Source organism: Crinia signifera, chromosome 3, assembly GCF_055691185.1.
Source record: "Crinia signifera chromosome 3, ASM5569118v1, whole genome shotgun sequence".
Taxonomy (NCBI): domain Eukaryota; kingdom Metazoa; phylum Chordata; class Amphibia; order Anura; family Myobatrachidae; genus Crinia; species Crinia signifera.
This window is the reverse complement of record NC_139219.1, coordinates 138,644,667-138,666,938: the sequence shown is the minus strand read 5'-3', so window position 1 is coordinate 138,666,938 and position 22,272 is coordinate 138,644,667. Positions and strand designations below refer to the sequence as shown.

General features: G+C 44.9%; 1 long non-coding RNA gene across 1 annotated transcript in view; it reads right to left on the bottom strand.

The window, feature by feature from the left end:
- The window catches only part of LOC146062582 (uncharacterized), a 24,767-nt gene continuing 2,495 nt past the window's right edge, over nt 1–22,272 (bottom strand). The window contains exons 2-3 of the long non-coding RNA XR_014471406.1: nt 15,980–16,097; nt 1–92 (exon numbers count right to left, since the gene is read on the bottom strand). This is a non-coding gene — a long non-coding RNA (uncharacterized LOC146062582). The remainder of the gene's footprint in view (nt 93–15,979; nt 16,098–22,272) is intronic.

The window sequence follows — 22,272 nt, the reverse complement described above, 5'->3', positions numbered from 1 at the left end:
CGCTGGGAGAAGTCCAGAAAGCTGTCTAAGTCACGCTGACGGCCGGATTCCTTTCGGGGGTACAGGGGAGCATGGAAACATGGCAATAACATCTGTGAAGAAAATGTGAAAGAAAAATGTATTAAAAACAGAGGGGAATGTATATGTAACATATACCAAATTACGGAGAGAGAGAAAGAACAAAATCATGAACAGCACATTCTGAGACATGAGATAAACTTCTATCATGGTGATCAAATACTGTGATCAATCCACAGCATCATATACTAATCAGAACCTGCAAACGAACAGATTAATGGGTCAAAAGGGAGCATACGTTGAGGGGTTGAAAGAAAGGAAGTGTATGACAGCATCTCATTAAGTCCTTTAGGGTAAACTGTTTGTAAGGTGAAAATCCAGAAGGCTTCCCTCTGGAGCAGAATGCGATCCCTGTCGCCGCCTCTTCTATTGGGTGGTACCCAATCAATCATCTTGAACTTGATATTGGAGATGCTGTGTTTAAATTCCTTATAGTGGCGAGCCACTGGCTGGTCCGCTGCTCGACCCTCAACTGCCGCCCGTATGTGGGATCTATGAAGCGCCAGTCTTTCCTTTATCTGACGTGAGGTCTTGCCTATGTATAGCAAGCCACACGGACATTTTATTTGATATACCACGAAACGGCTGGTGCAAGTCAAGGGAAACTTAATGGTGTATTGTTTGCCTGTATGTGGATGGCTAAATCTATCTCCTGTTTCCATGGTACTACACGTCGTGCACCCTGTGCACCTATAATTGCCTGGCTTTCGAGTAAGGAAATGACTGGGTCTGCTAACTGACATGTCCGTGACATCATTGTGAACCACCACATTTTTAATATTCTTGCTCCTTCGGTATGAAGGGAGAATCCTGGTGTCTTTCAAAGAGGGTAGCAAAGGGTCTTGTGTCACAATGGGCCATATCGCTTTCGCTTTTTGCATGAGCAGGGAGCTGGTGGTGGTGAACTCTTGTGTCCATACAATCGACTGCTTCGTAGATTGATCCCTTTTGGCTGTTAATGCTTGCTGTCTTGGTATGGCTAGGGCTCTTGCTCTTGCCTGCATCAAAGATTTTTTATTGTACCCTCGTTTGAGAAATTTCAACAACATGCTATGCATTTGCTTCTCAGTATCTTCGGGGTTACTGCAAATCCGTCTGACTCGTAGAAACTGTGAATAAGGTAAAGACCTTTTTAATGACTCAGGGTGGTGGCTTTTTCCTTGTAAAAGTGTGTTCCTGTCAGTCGGCTTGTAGAACATGGAGCTGGATAACAGGCCTCCTGAGTCCTGTGTGATTTCTACATCCAAATAGTGGACAGTACTGTAACTACACTCGTGGGTAAGCTTGATGGGACAGTCCATGCTATTGATGTTGTTAATGACTGATGTAAATTCTTCCTGAGTCCCAGACCATAACAGAAACACGTCATCTATGTAGCGAGTATATCCTACAATCTTAGATGAAATAGATGAATCCGTGAAAAAGAAGTTGTTCTCCACCTCAAACATGTACACATTAGCAAAGCTCAGGGCCACGCAAGAACCCATCGCACACCCCGAGCTTTGTATGTATATCTCCCCATTGAAAAGGAAATAGTTCCTTGTCAATGTCAGTTCCAGCAACTGCATGAAGAATGATAGGTCAGGACCAGTGTAGTGGATATTGTTAGAGAGGAATCGTCTGATGGATTGGATTCCTGCCATTTGCGGAATACTCCTGTAAAGACTTGACACGTCAATAGTACATAAAAGTACTTGTTTTTGCAAAGACGACCATGTCTGTAATTTCAAAAGAAATGCTGTCGTGTCCTTCAGGAATCTAGGGTGCATTTGTATTAATGGCTGCAAAAAATGATCAAGATATTTAGAAATGTCATAGTACAGTGAATCTCGGGCTGCTATGATGGGCCTTCCAGGGGGGTTGGCCGCATCCTTGTGCATTTTAGGGATAGTATACAGTGCAGGTATTTTAGGATGTTCTTTTTGCAGAGCCTCACTCACTGTATTGGTGATAAGTTGGTTACTCACTGCATTGGTAAGAATGATATCGATCTCCTTTTTAAAACTGATGGTAGGGTCTGTATGCAGCTTCCTGTAGATTTTTTCATCTGACAGCTGTCTATTAATTTCAGCAATGTACACCTGTAGGTCCTATATATATATAGTGGAAGAGCAAATGAAAGTAATGTGGAGGATCAAGACCAGGTTTTGGTAGCAGTAGCAGAATCCCAGGTGCAATCAGCAGATCCTGATGGAAGAGTTTCTGTTTCTGTTCTGAGTCACCTTGCCCTCCATGGTGGAGTATCTACCCGAGTGATAGGCTGGGGGGGGGGGGGGGGGGGTGTTAACATAGGGACCATTGGAGCCTTTTAAGAGTCAGTTATGCTGAGAGAGCCTGTATGCTACTGCCTGTAATACTGACTGCATGTGGATTGAACCTGCCATGCTGTAACCTGCTGTTGAGAATAAACAACAAAATCGTCATCTGAGACCCTGTGTTTGTGGTCCTTGTCGCAATTGGTGGAGAATGCGAGCACGGATCCATCTCAATAGGACATGGTGTACAGCATGAGCCGTGGGTGGGATATCAGTGTTTAAACGGCAAGTTTTTTTTTCTCATCACTGGTTATGCATTTTGCTAACGGGCCTTTAAATTATAAGCAGACTGTTTGCTATTGTATGTTAAATAGCCAGCAAAGCAGGCAGGTGTCAGCCTGGTCTGTTTGATAAGCCTGGCACATTATATTAAACCACCTAGGTTTGCCCTTAAGGGGGAAGCGCAGGGCAACATGGAGGAAATACTTTTAAAATATGCTGGCAGATGGGCAGCAGAATATGGCTGAAAGACAGCAAGCTCAAATGCAGATATTTCAGGAGGGATTTTAAAGGTGATGAGAAAAAGTGACCCTGAGCGGGAGGGGCTACTGAAGCTCACCCCGGCTGATGATATACTGTATTGGCATTGCTTTCCAATTGAGCGCACGGCCACACAGTTGGGATGACCTGCAGAGGAATGGTTTGACAGGCTGACTCCCTGTTTAACAGAGGAGGCACAGCGAGCATATGTGGATATGACAGTGGCTAAGGCATGCTCCAATCCTAGCCTGGAAAAGGCTATACTAGACAGGATTGGAGTGACATGGCCCAGAAAAGCACAGGAGTTCCATGACTGGTGGCTGGAGGGCTCTGAGCCTCCCAGGGATTAACTGGCCAAACTAACCCAGCTGGCAAGAGCATGGTTACAGCCGGATAAAAACTCTGCAGTGAAGATTGTGTAGGTAGTTGCACTGGGCCAGGCTATGCGGGTGTTAGGCTGCTCAGTGCAGCAGTGGGCCCTTCAGGCTGACCTCGAGACATTTGAGGAGTTGACAGTGGTGATTGAGTGGCACCTGTCCCTGAGAAAGCTGAAAAAAACTGATCACAATACATGCCAATACCTAAACCCAAAATAAAGGTCCCAGTGGTTAAACCAAAGGCTCTGCCTTCCTTGGTGTGCTTTGAGTGCAGCGAGCCTGGTCATGTGCGGTGGGACAGGAGCAGCTGATGGATTGCAGTGGAGGGGAAAATGGCTCGCAATTGGTCAGCATGGCGGCTGCAGGTGTATCCCAAGCAGAGTCCTCCTTAATCCAGGTGCTGGTACAGTTTGAAGGCCAAGAGATCTGAGCCCTGGTGGATCCCAGCAGTGTGCTCAACATTGTTGCTGTCAACATAGTTCCTCTAGGAGCTGACAAGGTCCAGCCCCCTGTCAGGGTGCTTTGCATTCATGGGAATGTGGAGGAGTGCCCATGTGTCTACTTACCTCTGATCATTCAAGGTCAGTCATTAAAGGTGATAGCGACGGTGACCTGCAGACCACCTTATCCGCTGATCCTGGTCCATGACTTTCCATTGCTGCAGGAGCTGGTTACCTGGCATGACACCAACAAACTGACGGCCACTAGAGGGTCCAGAGACTACCAAAGTTTGGCATCCGGGAGAGATGCTGCTGGTCCTAAACCACCACAAGAGACTGATTCTGATGCCCAATGGAACCCAGTTGGTGAAAAGATATCACTACAGGGCTTTGGGAGAGATCAACGCGATGATAGCAATGTGGTACACACCTTTGAGACTGTTAAAGTGTTTAATGGCAGGGTAATTGTAGCTTTACCATCAGAGGGTGTACCCTACCTTCTTTTGAAAAATTATTTGCTATATCATGTGACTACTGTACAATGGAAAAGCGTAGATTTGCTCTTAGTTCCCCAAAAACTGGAGCGGTTGGTATTAGAAGCCACACATACGTATTTGTGGGGTGGCCATCTGGGGGAGTAGAAAACACTCCAACACATCCAGTGAAGGTTCTTTTGACCCAGCATCTATGCTTCCATCAAGAGGTATTGTCAGGAATGCCCAGTGTGCCAGAAGACAGCCCCACAGCCAGAGTTTAGGGCTCCATTTGTACCACTCCCTATCATTTCCGTGCATTTTCAGTGGATTGGTATGGATCTGATAAGGCCAGTGGAAAAATCTGCTCGAGGGCACCAATACATATTGGTGGTAGTTGATTACACCACCAGGTACCCAGAAGCTATACCCCTGTGCAATATGAAATCTGGCACCATTGCCAGAGAGCTACTAACCACGTATACCCGCTTAGGAATACCGAAAGAGGTCTTAACGGACCAAGGTACACCTTTTGTGTGTAGACTCATGAATGATTTATTGCTAAAAGTAGACAGGATTACCAGCTCAGTGTACCACCCGCAAACAAATGGCCTGGTAGAAAGATTCAATAAATCCTTTAAGCAAATGATAAAGAGTGTCTCAAGAAAAACGAGATTGGGATCTGCTCCTACCTTACTTGATGTTTGCAGTACACGTACCCCAATCCTCTAAATAGGGTTTAGTCCCTTTGAGCTCCTCTATGAATACAGCCCAGAGGAATTCTAGATCTATTAAAAAAAGGGTGGGAAGACTAACAGTGCTAGGATCCTAACGTCATTCAATATGTGGCCTAAGCATACGGCCGTCTTAGGCAGATTGCGCCACTCCTGAATGAACACATGGAAAGGGCCCAACAATGTCAGAAGCAAATGTATGACATTACCTTATCCAACTAGTCCTTTAACACTGGAGACAAAATGTTAGTGCTGGTACCCACCACAGAAAGCAAAATGTATGCACAATGTCAGGGCCCTTATGAGATCATAGAGGCGGTGGGACCGGTCAATTACAGGGTCTAACAGGAGGGTAGAAGGAGGGAGGTACAAATCTACCATGTAAACCTGTTAAAAACCTGGAAGGAAACTGACAGTCAGCCCTCTTTGGTAGCTAAAAAGGTTCCAGAATGCCAGGTGCCCATTGAAGTCACTAATACTCCTGAACAGCAATGGGAAGTGGTGAACTAAGTGAAACGCTACCAAGATGTGTTTTCTGCCATCCTGGTATAGACACATCCAACATGATGTTGTGACAACTGGGGTGGTTATTAAACAAAGGCCATATCGCATACCCAAAGTAAAGCGGGCAGCAGTAAAGCAAGAGGTGGAAGAGATGTTACGCCTAGGGGTTATAGAGGAATCCACCAGTGAGTGGAATAATCCAATTGTCTTAGTACCTAAGTCTTCAGTTGCTTTAAGGTTCTGCAATGACTTCCGTAAACTAAATTGTGTCCCAGTTTGATTCTTACCCTATGCCCTGGGTTGATGAGTTGGTAGAAAATTTTGCCAATAGTCAGTATCTCACTACTAATCGATTTGACAAAAGATTATTGGCAGATTCTCTACCCCCAGGGGACTTCTTACAGTATAAAATACTCCCATTTGGTTTACATGGTGCCCCAGCAACCTTCCAGAGAGCTATGAATAAGTTACTGTGGCCCCATAGGGAATATGCAGCTGCATATTTAGATTACATTGTTAGTTTTAGATCTGACTGGCAGTCACACCTACCAAAGGTAGAAGCCATTTTACAGTCTCTCAGGCACATGGGTTTACCGCCAACCCTGAGAAATGTGCCATTGGTATGGTTAAGGCCAAGTATTTGGGGTACATTTTGTTTAGAGAACAGGTTAAACCTCAGCATTAAGATATGGGAAAGGGGACTGGGGTGGAGAACCCGCGCACAAGTAACACTTACTCAATATTGTGTATAAGATGTATCAAGTAATTTCTGTTAAATTAGTGTTGAATCCACAATAAAGGTGAAATATTGATTGGTACAATTAAGGACGGAATATCACATTTGTGGAGGTGCACCCCTGAGAGTAAAGAGTCATAGAATTAATGAAAGGAAGAAAAAAGTACTCTCCTTTGTTTGGGGGCACGCTTAGAGAAAAAGATTTCTTAGATTTATGTAATGGTTACAATATTTAAAACATAACTTTTATTATTTATCTATAAAAAACTTGTTTTTTGACAAACTGACAAACAACACAAAAACAATTAAATGTGGAGTGCTTCTAGGAGAAAACTCAAATGAGTTCATCCAGCATTGGGTAGCTGATAGTAGTTAGAGATGCACCCTGCTACCACCTCAAATCTGAGATAATGAGTACTGTATAAATTTAGCCCGTAAATTTCGGTATTGGTACAGAGGTCTTCTCAGTTGGTGATAGCTGCTATCACCAACTGAGAAGACCTCTGTACCAATACCCAAATTTATGGGCTAAATTTATACAGTTTTATAAAGTTTTATGTCATGTGACCGCAACAGGTCATGTGATCCAGGAAGTAGACATGAGTTAGATACATATGTATATCTAGAGAGCGATATAGCATATTGTATAAATTTAGCCCTTAAATTTGGGTATTAGTACAGAGGTCTTCTTCAGCAGCTACAAGTGACAATATAAATACATTTATTGCATAAAACATTAATTAGAGAATTCTCTATGAATAAAAAAAAAAATTGCATGCATATATGCTCCAGTAAAAGGAATGGCAGTTCGTGAGTACCAAGATGTTAGGTATAATTACCAACGGTGATGGTCAGATGTGAAGACCTCATTTATTGGAGAAGGATTTGATGATAGTTCCGGTATAATACCCAGCATGTGGATCCAGGTTAACTCAGGGTGTTTGGGTAGGATTGGCATGTGGAATGGCCTTGAGAAACACTGCCTAGAATCGCTGCAGATGGAAGTTGAGATCTGTGGAAGCACAAGTATGGGGGAGGCTGGTCCGGAATGAGAGTTCACCGAGGTGTTGGCTGGGGCAAGATAAATGGTGGGGCTCAACGCGTTTCGACGTGTTAACACGTCTTCATCAGGAGCAGTAGTGACTGGTATGTACAGGGAGGCTCTATATATACCTCCTGGACTAATTGGGGGAGTGTTCACATGTGTCATGTGAGAACATTGTTACCAGAGAGAAATACACAATAAAATAAACATACAGGTATATATAAATATTGATTTTTAAAAGATGCACAGGAGAAACAAGTATACAATCATTTATTCTCAATAAAACTGAATAAAAACTCATAAATGTGTGTTTTATATCAACGGTAAATGAATAAAGTTTTAAGTCATGTGACCGCAACAGGTCACGTGATCCAGGAAGTAGACATGAGTTAGATACATATGTATATCTAGAGAGTGATCTAGCATATTATAGATCGGAATAGACATTGATCCAGAGTTGGAATATTGTTGGTGTTTATAATCAGGATTGCGATCCATGGTTATACATAACTATATATTGTCTTGGTGGTCAGAAGCATCCATCGCAATAGACGGAAGTGACGCTTAGAGAGGGCGGAAGTACCCAGTCACAGCCATCGTAATAGGCGGAAGTGACGCTTAGGGAGGGCGGAAGTGCCCAGTTACAGCTGTCGTGTTTGGCGGAAGTGACATTCGGGGGTAACAAAGGTGTTGTAGTCATCTCGTTGTCAGGACCACCATCCAAGTGGTAGACTGAGGTGCATGTTATTCCACAAAGGTGTTTGGTGGAAGTTTACAGTTTTGTTGTTTATTTATTTCTTGACTGTGTATTATATTTATTATACAATATTTCATTTTCTCCAATATGAACTACATAACACACATTTTTGCCAACCATACATAATTTGACCTCCACTTCTGCCAACCACCTTTGAGGAATAACATGCACCTCAGTCTACTACTTCCACCCAATATGGTGGCCGTATGGATGGTGGTCCTGACAACGAGATGACTACAACACCTTTGTTACCCCTGAATGTCACTTCTGCCAACCACGACGGCTGTGACTGGGCACTTCCGCCCTCTCTAAGCGTCACTTCCGCCTATTGCGGCGGACGCTTCTGACCACCAAGACAATATATATATCGTTATGTATAACAATGGATCGCGATCCTGATTATAAACACCAACAATATTCCAACTGGAACAATGTCTATTCCTATCTATAATATGCTAGATCACTCTCTAAATATACATATGTATCTAGGGTGACCAACTCATCCCTTTAATCCGGGACACATATTAATTACACAGGTTCTGTGGCTGGCTTTCACCTGGTTTTAAACTGCCACACCTTAAGACTCCATTTCACCTGGTTTTAAACTGCCACAGAACCTGTGTAATTAATATGTGTGCCGGATTAAATGGATGAGTTGGTAACCCTATATGTATCTAACTCATGTCTACTTCCTGGATCACGTGACCTGTTCCAGTCACATGACATAAAACTTTATTCATTTACGTTGATACAAAACACACATTTATGAGTTTTTATTCAGTTTTATTGAGAATAAGTGATTGAATACTTGTTCTTCTGCGCATCTTTTAATAATAAATATTTATATATTCCTGTATGTTTATTTCATTGTGTATTTCTCTCTGGTAACAATGTTCTCACATGACACATGTGAACACTCCCCCAATCAGTCCAGGAGGTATATATAGAGCCTCTCTGTAATTACCAGTCACTACTGCTCCTGATGAAGACGTGTTAACACGTTGAAACATGTTGAGCCCCACCATTTATCTTGCTCCAGCCAACACCTCGGTGAACTCTCAGCCTCCCCCATACTTGTGCTTCCACAGATCTCAACTTCCATCTGCAGCGATTCTAGGCAGTGTTTCTCAAGGCCATCCCACCTGCCAATCCTGCCCAAACACCCTGAGTTAACCTGGATCCACATGCTGGGTATTATACCGGAACTATCATCAAATCCTTCTCCAATAAATGAGGTCTTCACATCTGACCATCACCGTTGGTAATTATACCTAACATCTTGGTACTCACGAACTGCCATTCCTTTCACTGGAGCATATATGCATGCAATGACTGTTTTTTAAATGATCAACCCAGTCTTCTCACTGTTTTTTCCCCATTCCCCCCCTTCCTTTTTTTTTTATTCATAGAGAATTCTCTAATTGATATTTTATGCAATAAATGTATTTGTATTTATATTGTCACTTGTAGTTTGTTATTATTCAGCCTAGCCAGAGCGCTGTATACCCCTTTTCTTCTTGTATTAGATGAAGAGGAGAAGCCCATCCTCTACCTTAGCCATAAATTATTGTCCAGATAACGCAAGTACTCAACTGTAGAGCAGGAGTGCTTGGCTATTAAGTGGGCAGTTGAGTCATTAAGGTATTATTTATTGGGGCGAGATTTTTTGTTGGTCACAGACCATGCACTATTACAACCTCTGGAAAGTGGTGGAGGGCTGTGCACCCGGGCGGATTTCACAAGTAAAGGTGGGTGAGGCAGAAAGCTTGTCTGACAATTGTGTAGCTTCACCAGGGTGGTTGAAGCTAAGGGGGGAGGAGTGTGGCAGAGCCAGCATCCCCCCACATGAAAGTAATGTGGAGTATCCAGACCAGGTTTTGGTAGCAGTATCACAGGTGTAATCAGCAACACCTGGGATTTCCTGATATAAGGGTTTCCAGGGCAGAGTCACCTTGCTTTCGATAGTGCAACATCTACCCGAGTGATACACTAGTAAGATTTATCTGCAGATCTGCCTGGTTGGAACAAAAACATGGTTTTGGATGAGTGACAGTTTGTCAGTTTTCCAGCATTTCCAAGCAAATGGTCAACTGTCATTTGCTCCCATCCATAACCAGGTTTTTGTTCCAACCAGACAGATCTGCAGATAAATCTGCGTGTGTATGGCCACCTATAAGATTCGCATAGGGACCATTGGAGCCTTTTAAGAATCTGCTATGCTGAGGCAGACTTTGCTACTGCCTGTAATAGTGACTGCATGTGGATTGAACTAGCCATGCTGTAACCTGCTGTTGAGAATAAACAACAAAATCATCATCTCAGATCCTGTGTTTGTGATCCTTGTCACATGGGGGGGGGGGGGGGGGGGGGGGCGGCAACAACATTCAGCCAGGCGGCATTTCAGGGCTTGCTAGGCAGCGAACAACCACTGCTTAGTAAGCCTTGCTGAATCAAGTCCTGTGTGTATGTTCCAGCATTATCTCTGAACTTCTGCTTTCATAGCCTTATCCATCATAGCCATTTCCTTAATTTAATCTACAGTATGTGTCATCTCTGATCTTGAGTTCTTTTTCTGATAAAGTTTAACTTGTTTATCATCTCTGTGCATCCTGTCCATCTATTAACGCTGTGTTATTATTTATTTATTATTAGTTATACCCCTTTTACACCACCGCAAAACCCCGGGTCAGACCAGGGTCAGCGGCGGTGTAAATGGGACACGCCGGAACACGGCTAGGACCCGGGTAGAGGGCGGTGTAAATGGGACACGCCGGAACACGGCTAGGACCCGGGTAGAGGGCGGTGTAAATGGGTATGCGGGGTTGTCCGACCCGGCTCCCATTTACATCAACGGGGGACATGAAACCTGCGGACCGCAGAGTCCACAGGTTGGACAGGGGGGGGCACAGACAGCCTGCGCTGCTGTCTGCTATACCCTGCAGACAGCAGCGGAGGAGATGAATGGATGCCTTTGTGCGGCATCCATTCACCTCCCAGATGACGGCTGGGGGGGGGGGTGGACGGGGGCTGGGGGCAGCCCAGCAGTTTACCTTGGTGCTGGGCTTCCCCCAGCATGGCGATCAATGTTTGCGGTGGGGATCACCGCAGTCCGGGTGCTTGTCATCTCCAAGCACCACCTCAGTCTACACTGCGGATGGTCACCACAGTGTAAACGGTGTAAATCCCGGATCCGACCCGGCTTGGATCCTTCTTCCAAGTGCCGGGTCGGATCTGGGATTTTTGGTGTAAAAGGGGTATTATTTATATATGTATTACCAGGTATTTATACTGGGATTCTTCTTTGATCTAAAGTTTTATCCATATCAAGTTCTGATCCCATTACCATTGCTTGCCTTATTGTACATTTGGATTAATTGTGCTACCTAAATCTTGTTGGCAATTGAGTGTTAACAGGAATATCTTTACGGATACATAAGTTGTATGTGCCAAATCATTAATGTCTGTATGATATTGTGGTACTTGTTTCCTAGCACGGCGCCTAATCTTTTGATCGTAGTACTGTACATCTTATACCATCGCATGCGATTTTTTAATTGTACAAGCACCCTGATGGGTGCTTTCAATGTTAAATGCACCCCCATTGGCAACGCCACCCCCACTATCAATGCCAACCCGAAGCGTGGCAAGCACAGTCTCCGACCTTTTCATACCCCCACTATCCACATCGGCGTGGAGTTGATTTTAGATAGTGTGGCGAGCGCAGCGAGCCACCGAGCTCGAAGCGTGGCAAGGGGACACTGATTACTTTACATGTATTCTGCGTCCCATCGCGGGGCTCGCTGTGCTCACCACGCTTCGGGCTCGGTGGCTCGCTGCGCTCGCCACACTATCTAAAATCAACTCCACGCGGACGTGGAGAGTGGGGGTATGAAAAGGTCGGAGGACTCGTACCGCCTGCGCTCGTCATACTGATAGTGTTGACAATGGGGATGCATTTAACATTGTAAGCACCATCAGGGTGCTTGTACAATTACAAATCGCATCGCATGCCATTTGCTGGCATGCAATGCTATGCGATATTTCATTGTACAAGCACTCCTGTTAATTTAACATGAATATTGCATCGCACTCATCGTACACCACTAAGTATGGTACGCGATGGGCGCCGTGCTAGGAAACAAGCACCGATATTGTTTTATAGTACCTGTTTTCTTCTGGTGCGCTTCTTGTTCTTCTGACTGTAAATGTTCAGTAGCGCACGCAGGGGGGGTTTCTGAGTACCCAGAAACCCCCCAGGAGTCTAAGGGCCCTAGGCTGAAAGCTGAGGGTCTCCTCTTTCCATGGGTACAAGAATTTTAAAAATCGGCCCCTGGGAACCGGAGATATCTGACTTCAAAGCAGTGGTCCCCATCCAAGCCTGTTAATTGCTTTCCCAGTCAGATATTTCAGGTTCTGTCTGACTTAGAGTTTTTCTGAGGGTATATTCCAAAAGCTGGGACTCTCCCCCTTTGATGAACACTAGTAGCTTGTCTCTACTGTGCCCAGAACCAGAGATATCAGCCTTCCAGCAGCTGGTTACTGCTCCAGCTCCACACACCTGGTATGTAGTTTTATATACTCGTTGGCGGATTGCTCTGCCTCCTGAACTCTGATCCCCTAGTCCCCAACACCATTTGGTAGGTGGGATTCTCTAGTTTTTAATTCCATTACAATCTAAGAAATCTATTTCTGGGAACTGGAGATATCGGCAGTCAAGCAAGCTGTCCTCCCACCAGAAAATTATGAATAATAAGCCCACTCCACTATACACCCCTCTGCGTATTAAACATCCTCTACCACCCTGGAAGTAATGTATTAGGGCCCCTTCATTCAGCCCAATGCCCCCTTCTCCCACCCCATCTCCCACCATCTGTGCAGTAAAGGGGCAATTAGTGGAAATTACTGATGCAGGCCCTACATGCTGAGCGGTTGATATAATACCAGTCGCGGGACATCAAAACTTCCCCCACCCCTACTGCTGGAGGATCGGTAGGGGCCCCAATACATTGCTATGCCCAGGGGTCTACACTGCTGTTATGTATGTGTATATATATGTGTGTGTGTGTGTGTGTGTGTGTGTGTGTATATTATTATTATTATTATTTATATACATTTGGTCTATCTATAATACTTTAACTGACCCGGCATATACTGGGTCACCTAAGTGTCCATCTCCGTGCTTTGCTCCGCCCCTCTGGAAACCCCCTTCTGAAAATCCTGCGTTTGCCACTGATGTTAGCCTGGCTAACTATCCTTTGTGGTGCAAACACTTGTGTTCCGGGTTAACCAATTCTAAAACCTGAAGGGCTGTGACATCAGCATGGAAGGTTCTTCTGTCCAGTAGCACACAAGGGGGGGGGGATTTATTGCCATGTGTGCCACACCAATCAGACTGAGACAGAGACCAAAAGAAGCATGAGCTATAGGGGCGAGTTTTAGAGACTGCGCATCCGTTTAAGTATTTATGCACATCTGCAGCTTCTGTGTGCGAGTGAGCACGGCAAATTGATTATTTGCCGGCCTTTCGCAGACAGGAGTGCGGGTGGAGGGCATGGGGCAGCAGGCCGTTGTCGCGCCAATGGAAACGCTGGGCGTTCCCATGGAAATTCACCCGCCCAGGGCGCTCACAGATATGTGCAGCACATACTTTTTGTACTAGATATCATCTCATTTCATCTTATCGCAAAACCGAGATGCGATGAGATGCGATATTGTATCCAATATAGGATACAATATTTGTAACGTGTATGGGCACCTTAAGAATAATGTATACTCATTCCTTGTCAGCTTCAGTTTGGGCTGTAAGGGTGGATGGTGCTCAGCACACAGTGTGTATGCACTGTGGGCAGAGAACAAGCAGTATCCACATGTGATTGTACTGTCTATGCCCCCATCTGCAGTGCTGCCCACTGTAATGTACAGTTGTGCTCATAAGTTTACATACCCTAGCAGAATTTGTGATTTTTTGGTTATTTGGCAGAAAATATGAATGATAACTCACAAACTTTTCTTTCACTCATGGTTAGTGGTTTTGTGAAGCCATTTATTGTCAAACAACTGTAATAACTGAAACTACCCAAATGACCCTGGAGATTTTGGCCTTATAAAATGCACACAAGTTGTCACAAACGGGTTTGAATGGCTACTAAAGGTAACCATTCTCACCTGTGATCTGTTTGTACTCAGTGTATGTGTATAAAAGGTCAGTGAGTTTCTGGTCACCTGAAAAACCCTTGCATCTTTCATCCAGACATCCACACACCCTCCCCTAAAACGCTCAGACACACCTAGCATTTTTTCCGGACACTCCCAGCATTTTCCTAGGCACGCCTGCATTTTTCTTAGCACTCCAACTAAATGGCAGTTTACCACCCGCAGATGTCTAATTCCTGTGTCAATCACCTTGCGAATTGCGTGCGAATAGTAAAAGTAGCAGGATTTCATCGCAGGATGGCCTCATGCATAAGTATTACGGGTCGTAAAGGTGAAAACGTAAACTACATACATATCATAACTTAGGTATATAACTTATAATTGTGTTCCAAACATGTTTTTTTCAATACACTAGGGCGATTCCCCCTTGTAATGTATGCAGTACCTTTGCAAATGATGTATCGTATGCGATCCCAGCCTCCTGGAGGCTTGGTGATACCATATAACTATAGTGTAGCACGTGCAATCTTCAGGCTCTGATGTGATGCACACGGGACCACACATCGCATCAGACCTGATGTCAAAACATGACTTTTTTACACTTTTTATCACATTTCTCACCGGAATTGGAAGTAAAGTGACCAAATTGCAGTGGAATGGCCAAAGTGTAGGAGCACATTTAAGGGGGTATTTAATGTGACGGTCACAGCGGTCGAGCTTGCTCGACCGCCGTGACCCAGTCCCGTTCTCGGTCAGCTCGACCGAGAACATGCAGGCAGGATTCAATGTCCCGTCTGCAGCGGGACGAGAAGGGGGCGTGGCCGTGAGTTGCGGCCGGAAGGAGGCGAGCTGCAGCCGGCAGCTCGTCACTTCCCGGCCGTTCTCGGCAGAACGAGCCCGACAGCTAGTGATGTCGGACTCGTTCTGCCAAGATACCCTGCTCAATGCTGTCGGGGAAGACAGCATTGAATAGGGCCCGGCGGGCATCTCCCTTACGGGAGATGCCCGCCGGCGATTGAATACCCCCCTAAGAGTAGCATATATATATATATATATATATATATATATAGCGGGTGGGGGGGACGGCGGCACTCGCAAATGAAACACTGGAGACAATTTCTTCCACTAGCGTTTCTCTCGGTCTCCGGGCTGAGCAGACTCCAGTGACGTCATCATTAGACGCCCCGGGGACGCCAGGCACGGAGGACCGACAGGACGCTCTCAGGTATTTATGTCTGCACTTTACACTTTGTTTGGTTGGTTTGTACACTTTGATAAAGGGGCCAGAGCGCTCCGAAACGTTAGTGGAAGAAATTGTCTCCAGTGTTTCATTTGCGAGTGCCGCCGTCCCCCCCACCCGCTGCATACAGTGTCGGGAGTTCCCTGACACAGAGGAGGGCACCGCTTCATTTATCTACAGCCACCAGCTACTTGGAGTGCCGCCCCCACAAATCTATATATATATATATATATATATATATATACAGTCAATGTCAGTCCGGCACTCGACCTCTTGTCCGTCAGCGACCTGGGTGCCCTCCGGGGGGTAGGTGTAGAGAACTGTGGCTAGCAAGCAGCGGCACTCAACAGGGTTTTCACAAAGTCAAAAGTGGTTTTATTGCTCTTAAAACCACAATAAAACCACTTTTGACTTTTTGAAAACCCTGTTGAGTGCCGCTGCTTGCTAGCCACAGTTCTCTCTCTCTCTCTCTCTCTCTCTCTCTCTCTCTCTCTCTCTATCTATCTATCTATCTATCTATATATATATATATATATATATATATATATATATATATATATATATATAGCGCGTAGTGGTGCGCGGCGGCACTCAAATAAATGACACAGACTGCTGGGGTGTTCCCATTCAAACAGTGACACACATACCTTTATGCTGATCCAGGCTGTTTGCGCACCTCCCCAGCGTCCCGCATGGCACTGCAAGATGACGTCACACATGTCGGAGCAACGCTGAGGCCACGAAGGGCATCCAGATCTGCCCTTACTGCAAGAAAATAAAACAGTGAAAATACATAAATATGAGTCATTAACAATAATGACATAGTGCTACACCACTACGCTATACTAAATCCTTTGGATTCCATTGTTGGCGGGCACCGGTTTGTTTGCTATATACTGTTGATGAGTGGAGTGCTGCATCCATCCAAACTCATATATATATATATATATATATATATACTGTATATGTATACTGTATATATATGTAGGGTTTTTAGGAGATGAAGCGCTGACACCTGCTCGTAATTAGCCCTGTTCAGTGCTTACTGCTCTCCAGGTAGCAGATTTTAGTTAGGTGCACTTGTCTTTTCTTTTAGACCGCTGCTCCCCGCTGTTAAATGGTGCCCTATCCTAGGCACCCAAAGGTTTCTACAAAAGAAAAGAGTGACAGGGGGGCGCCCAATAGTGCAATATTGTTTTTTTATTTTTTAAAAGAATTAAATAAAACAAAGAAGCTCAGATTATTATAACTCGTACCAAGTTATTCAACTGGAGTGGACTGGGTACCACTAGATTCAAAAAAAATCCCCTCTGGCAAGGCAGCATACACAGGATGTACTTAGGTCACCGTTACAGTGTGGTTGAATAACTCACGGGACCTCTTCAGCTGGGCTGCTGAGCAGGACAAAGAAGCCTGCTTGCAGTGATCGGAGACGCCGGCATTCTTTGTCCTGCTCAGCAGCGCAGCTGAAGAGGTCCCGTGAGTTATTCAACCACACTGTAACGGTGACCTAAGTACATCCTGTGTATGCTGCCTTGCCAGAGGGGATTGTTTTTGAATCTAGTGGTACCCAGTCCACTCCAGTTGAATAACTTGGTGCGAGTTATAATAATCTGAGCTTCTTTGTTTTATTTAATTCTTTAAAAAAATAAAAAAACAATATTGCACTATTGGGCGCCCCCCTGTCACTCTTTTCTTTTGTAGAAACCTTTGGGTGCCTAGGATAGGGCACCATTTAACAGCGGGGAGCAGCGCCCCCCTGTCCCTCTTTTCCCATATATATATATATATATATATATATATATATATATATATATATATATATATATATATATATATATAGCAGTGTTGTGGCCCGGCACTCCTATGCCAACAGGGAGAATGGCAGTTTTAATCCTGCCCGGGTGCCCGCACTGAGAGCCGTGGGACTCACAAATACAACCAATGAAGAAGGGCGTCACTCCGGGGCTTGTGCGTAGCAAAAATCTTTAATGCAGCGTTATGTCAACGCGTTTCGGGAATCACCCGTCGTCAGGACATGTCCTGACGACGGGTGATTCCCGAAACGCGTTGACGTAACGCTGCATTAAAGATTTTTGCTACGCACAAGCCCCGGAGTGACGCCCTTCTTCATTGGTTATATATATATATATATATATATATATATATAGTTTGTAGTTAGGCGGCACTCGAAGAAATAAAACACAACTGCAGGTGTTTAGGGATCAAACGTTTTCAATGTATTTAATACATCTTCATCAGGATACGTGTACAAAGTGAACAAGGTCAATATATAGACAATCACCATATCACGTGTGGCTACAAGTCGCCACTCACCGCGTCAGCGCGCACCGTGATGATGCCACCGGTGTGCAGTTGCCATAGCAACCCGTTGTAAACAATGTGAAATACATGTGAACAAAATAATCAAGTGAAAAATATATGTAATGGACATACAACAAAAAACAAAAAAAGGGGTTCAACTGAATTGAAATACATGGTAAATAAACGAATAATAATAGCAATGTCGCTGTAATACAAATAAGACATATTATATATATATAAGCCCAGTGTCAGAGGCTTTTTGCTGGATAGCAAAGGAACCGGTAACGCCGGTATTGGGCCACAGAACAGGTTACAAATGGCAACAAGTGAACAGACAAGTATCGGTACTATACTAAGAAGCAAGTAAATCAATACATCCATATTATGACCATAGACAATCAAAGGAAGCAGTACAAGCCGGCTGTCTCGTTGAGACCCCGGGGTGCCAATGTGGAGAGTCTGTGTATCCATCGGGCCTCTCTGCGTAGTAAGCGCAACGATCTGTCACCACCTCGAATATTATGTGGTTCGTGATCAATTATGGTATATTTGAGCATTGACAGATTATGACCTTGTGTTACCCAGTGTCGTGCAACGGGTTGGTCACTGCGACCACTGGATAGCGCTGCTCGGATGGTGGATTTATGTCCCGCAATCCTTTCCCTGAGGGTTCTGTCAGTTTTGCCTACGTAACATAACCCACAGGGACAGGTTATAAGGTAGACAATGAATTTTGTGGTACACGTGACCCGATATCGTATGGGGATTCGTTGTCCTGTGTGAGGATGAGGAAAGTGTGTGCCAACAATCAGGGCCCTACAGACCGCGCAATCAAGACATTTGAAGCAACCAACTTTAAGGCTGAGGAACATCCCCTGCCTGTTAATCTGTTCAGAATCAGCCTGGGTCATACCAGTAATGTCTGTTTTAACAACCCAATCACGAATGTTCTTGCCACGGCTGTAACATGGCATTATCCGTGTGTCTTGTAGTTTAAGGTCTGGGTCGGACTTAATGATGGGCCAGATATCCCTGGTGATTTTCTGTATGCCCTCACTCTGTGTATTAAAGTGATTAACCCATGGTAGACGTTTTCTTCTAAGGTCCTTGAGTCATGGTATGAGGGTCTCGTCCCGTGTCATGCAGGGATATCTGGCCCATCATTAAGTCCGACCCAGACCTTAAACTACAAGACACACGGATAATGCCATGTTACAGCCGTGGCAAGAACATTCGTGATTGGGTTGTTAAAACAGACATTACTGGTATGACCCGGGCTGATTCTGAACAGATTAACAGGCAGGGGATGTTCCTCAGCCTTAAAGTTGGTTGCTTCAAATGTCTTGATTGCGCGGTCTGTAGGGCCCTGATTGTTGGCACACACTTTCCTCATCCTCACACAGGACAACGAATCCCCATACGATATCGGGTCACGTGTACCACAAAATTCATTGTCTACCTTATAACCTGTCCCTGTGGGTTATGTTACGTAGGCAAAACTGACAGAACCCTCAGGGAAAGGATTGCGGGACATAAATCCACCATCCGAGCAGCGCTATCCAGTGGTCGCAGTGACCAACCCGTTGCACGACACTGGGTAACACAAGGTCATAACCTGTTAATGCTCAAATATACCATAATTGATCACGAACCACATAATATTCGAGGTGGTGACAGATCGTTGCGCTTACTACGCAGAGAGGCCCGATGGATACACAGACTCTCCACATTGGCACCCCGGGGTCTCAACGAGACAGCCGGCTTGTACTGCTTCCTTTGATTGTCTATGGTCATAATATGGATGTATTGATTTACTTGCTTCTTAGTATAGTACCGATACTTGTCTGTTCACTTGTTGCCATTTGTAACCTGTTCTGTGGCCCAATACCGGCGTTACCGGTTCCTTTGCTATCCAGCAAAAAGCCTCTGACACTGGGCTTATATATATAATATGTCTTATTTGTATTACAGCGACATTGCTATTATTATTCGTTTATTTACCATGTATTTCAATTCAGTTGAACCCCTTTTTTTGTTTTTTGTTGTATGTCCATTACATATATTTTTCACTTGATTATTTTGTTCACATGTATTTCACATTGTTTACAACGGGTTGCTATGGCAACCGCACACCGGTGGCATCATCACGGTGCGCGCTGACACGGTGAGTGGCGACTTGTAGCCACACGTGATATGGTGATTGTCTATATATTGACTTTGTTCACTTTGTACACGTATCCTGATGAAGATGTATTAAATACATCGAAAACGTTTGATCCCTAAACACCTGCAGTTGTGTTTTATTTCTTCGAGTGCCGCCTAACTACAAACTACATATCAGGACCAGAACAGGTCCTTGGAAGGCACCGGAGCAAGGTTATCCTTGTACATTGGAGTGCTGTCCAGCTTCACGTTCTATATATATATCATATATATATATATATATATATATATATATATATATATATATATATATATAATATTCAGTGTCACACTTAGGGGGTTTTGTGGGACTGGCAGGAGAGGGGGAGCTGAGGAAGTGATGAGGTGGGTTTGTGGTGGAAGCTTGGTGGCCGTATGTAGTGCTTTCTCATGTACAAGAATACTGGACGAAACGGAGGAGATTTGGTCAATGTTTAGAAGGTTTAATGAAAAACTCTTGCAGTACAGTTCAATAATCACATTGGCAATGATATGAGAAACAGACATGCATATACATACTTGATAATGGTGGAGGGTACTGGAGATGAACTGGAGCTGGATGTAGAATAATAAACTGAGGATAAAGTCCGTATAGAATAACTTGAAGACTTGAAGACTGTGGTAGGAATACAATGATAAGAATACTGGAGGGTTGGGACTTAGAAGATAAGGTTGCAGAAATACTGTAAAGACTTGCGATGATGATTTGCAGGATGATATTGAAGGATGACCACTGAAGAGATGCAACTGTGATTAGAGGCTGGGTTGAAGAAAAGTGAAGAAACTGGATAATGGTGGAGATGATGCTGAAGAACTCTGTGCACCCACTGAAGACTTGGAGACGATACTGAAGAATACTGTGAACGCTGAGGATTTGGAGTTGACACTGATGAATACTGTGCACACTGAAGACTTGGAGACGATACTGAAGAATACTGTGAACGCTGAGGACTTGGAGACGACACTGAAGAAGACTGTGCACCAGTGGCGGTTTTTACCTATGGGCTGCAGGGCTGCAGCCCCCCAGGTAAAATCTGCCACTGTAGTGCAGCCAGATGCAGTCTGTGAGACTGCACTGGCTTCACTGTGACTGGCAGTGACTTCCTATTGGAAGTCCGACCTGCCAGTCACCAAGGCAGTCCCATTGGGTGGTGTTCCCTCCTTCCGGGACACCTTGCTGAGGGCTGCCGGGCAAAAACAGCAAATGCGCATGCGCAGTACCTATATCGGTACTGCACATGCGCTGGTCCCGATGCCTGTAACTTATATTGTACAGGCGCCGGGACCATGATTACTTCTATGGGCTGCTGCCGAACCAGCCCATAGAAGCTGGCCATATGCGCAGTACATATATTTGTACTGCGCATGCGCCAGTCCCGGCGCCTGCAATCATAGGAGGACATGCGCCAGGGACGGGAAGAAAGTGGCAGCAGCGGCAGCAGCAGGGACAGGGGGAGGGGGGTGCCTGCGGCCAGAGGCAGCCCCCCTCCCCGAAAGAGGAAGGAGCCGCCACTGCTGTGCACACTGAGGACTTTGAGACGACACTGAAGAATACTATGCACACTGAGGACTTGGAGACGAAACTGAAGAATACTGGCCCTTATTCAGATACGATTGCAGTACAAATTTGTTCTCAAATTGGGCAAAACCATGTGCACTGCAGGTGGGGCAGATGTAACATGTATAGAGAGAGTTAGATTTGTGTGAGTTATTTTGTTTTTGTGCAGGGAAAATACTGGCTGAATTATTTTTACACTGCAATTTAGATTTCAGTTTCAACACACCCCACCCAAATTTAACTCTGTACATGTTACATCTGCCCCACCTGCACTGCACATGGTTTTGCCCATTTTGAGAACAAATTTGTACTGTGATCAGATCTGAATAAGGGCCACTATGCACCCTGAGGACTTGGAGACAATACTGAAGAATACTATGCACCCTGAGGACTTGGAGACTATACTGAAGAATACTATGCACCCTGAGGACTTGGAGACTATACTGAAGAATACTGTGCACACTGAGGACTTGGAGACTATACTGAAGAATACTGTGCAGACTGAGGACTTGGAGACGACACTGAAGAATACTGTGCACGGTACTGCCAGGCACAGATACTGTACTCCGACAAGACTGAACCCCTGCGACAACCTGGATGGTACAACAGGAACAGGCGGAACCACTTTGGAACACCGGACAAAAACAGCAAGGTTAGGCAAGGGTAACTGTAGGAGCGCAAAGCCAGAGAACCTTACTCCAGTAGGTAACTAGAAGCACTGGACCTTACTCGAGTAGGTAACTAGAAGCACTGGCAGGAAGTAATAGGCTGAGCCTGTGTAGAATGCACAGGATTGGCTGGAAGAATCCCTGGAGAGGAATTGGAGCAGTACGGATGGTGTAATGGTTAGCATTA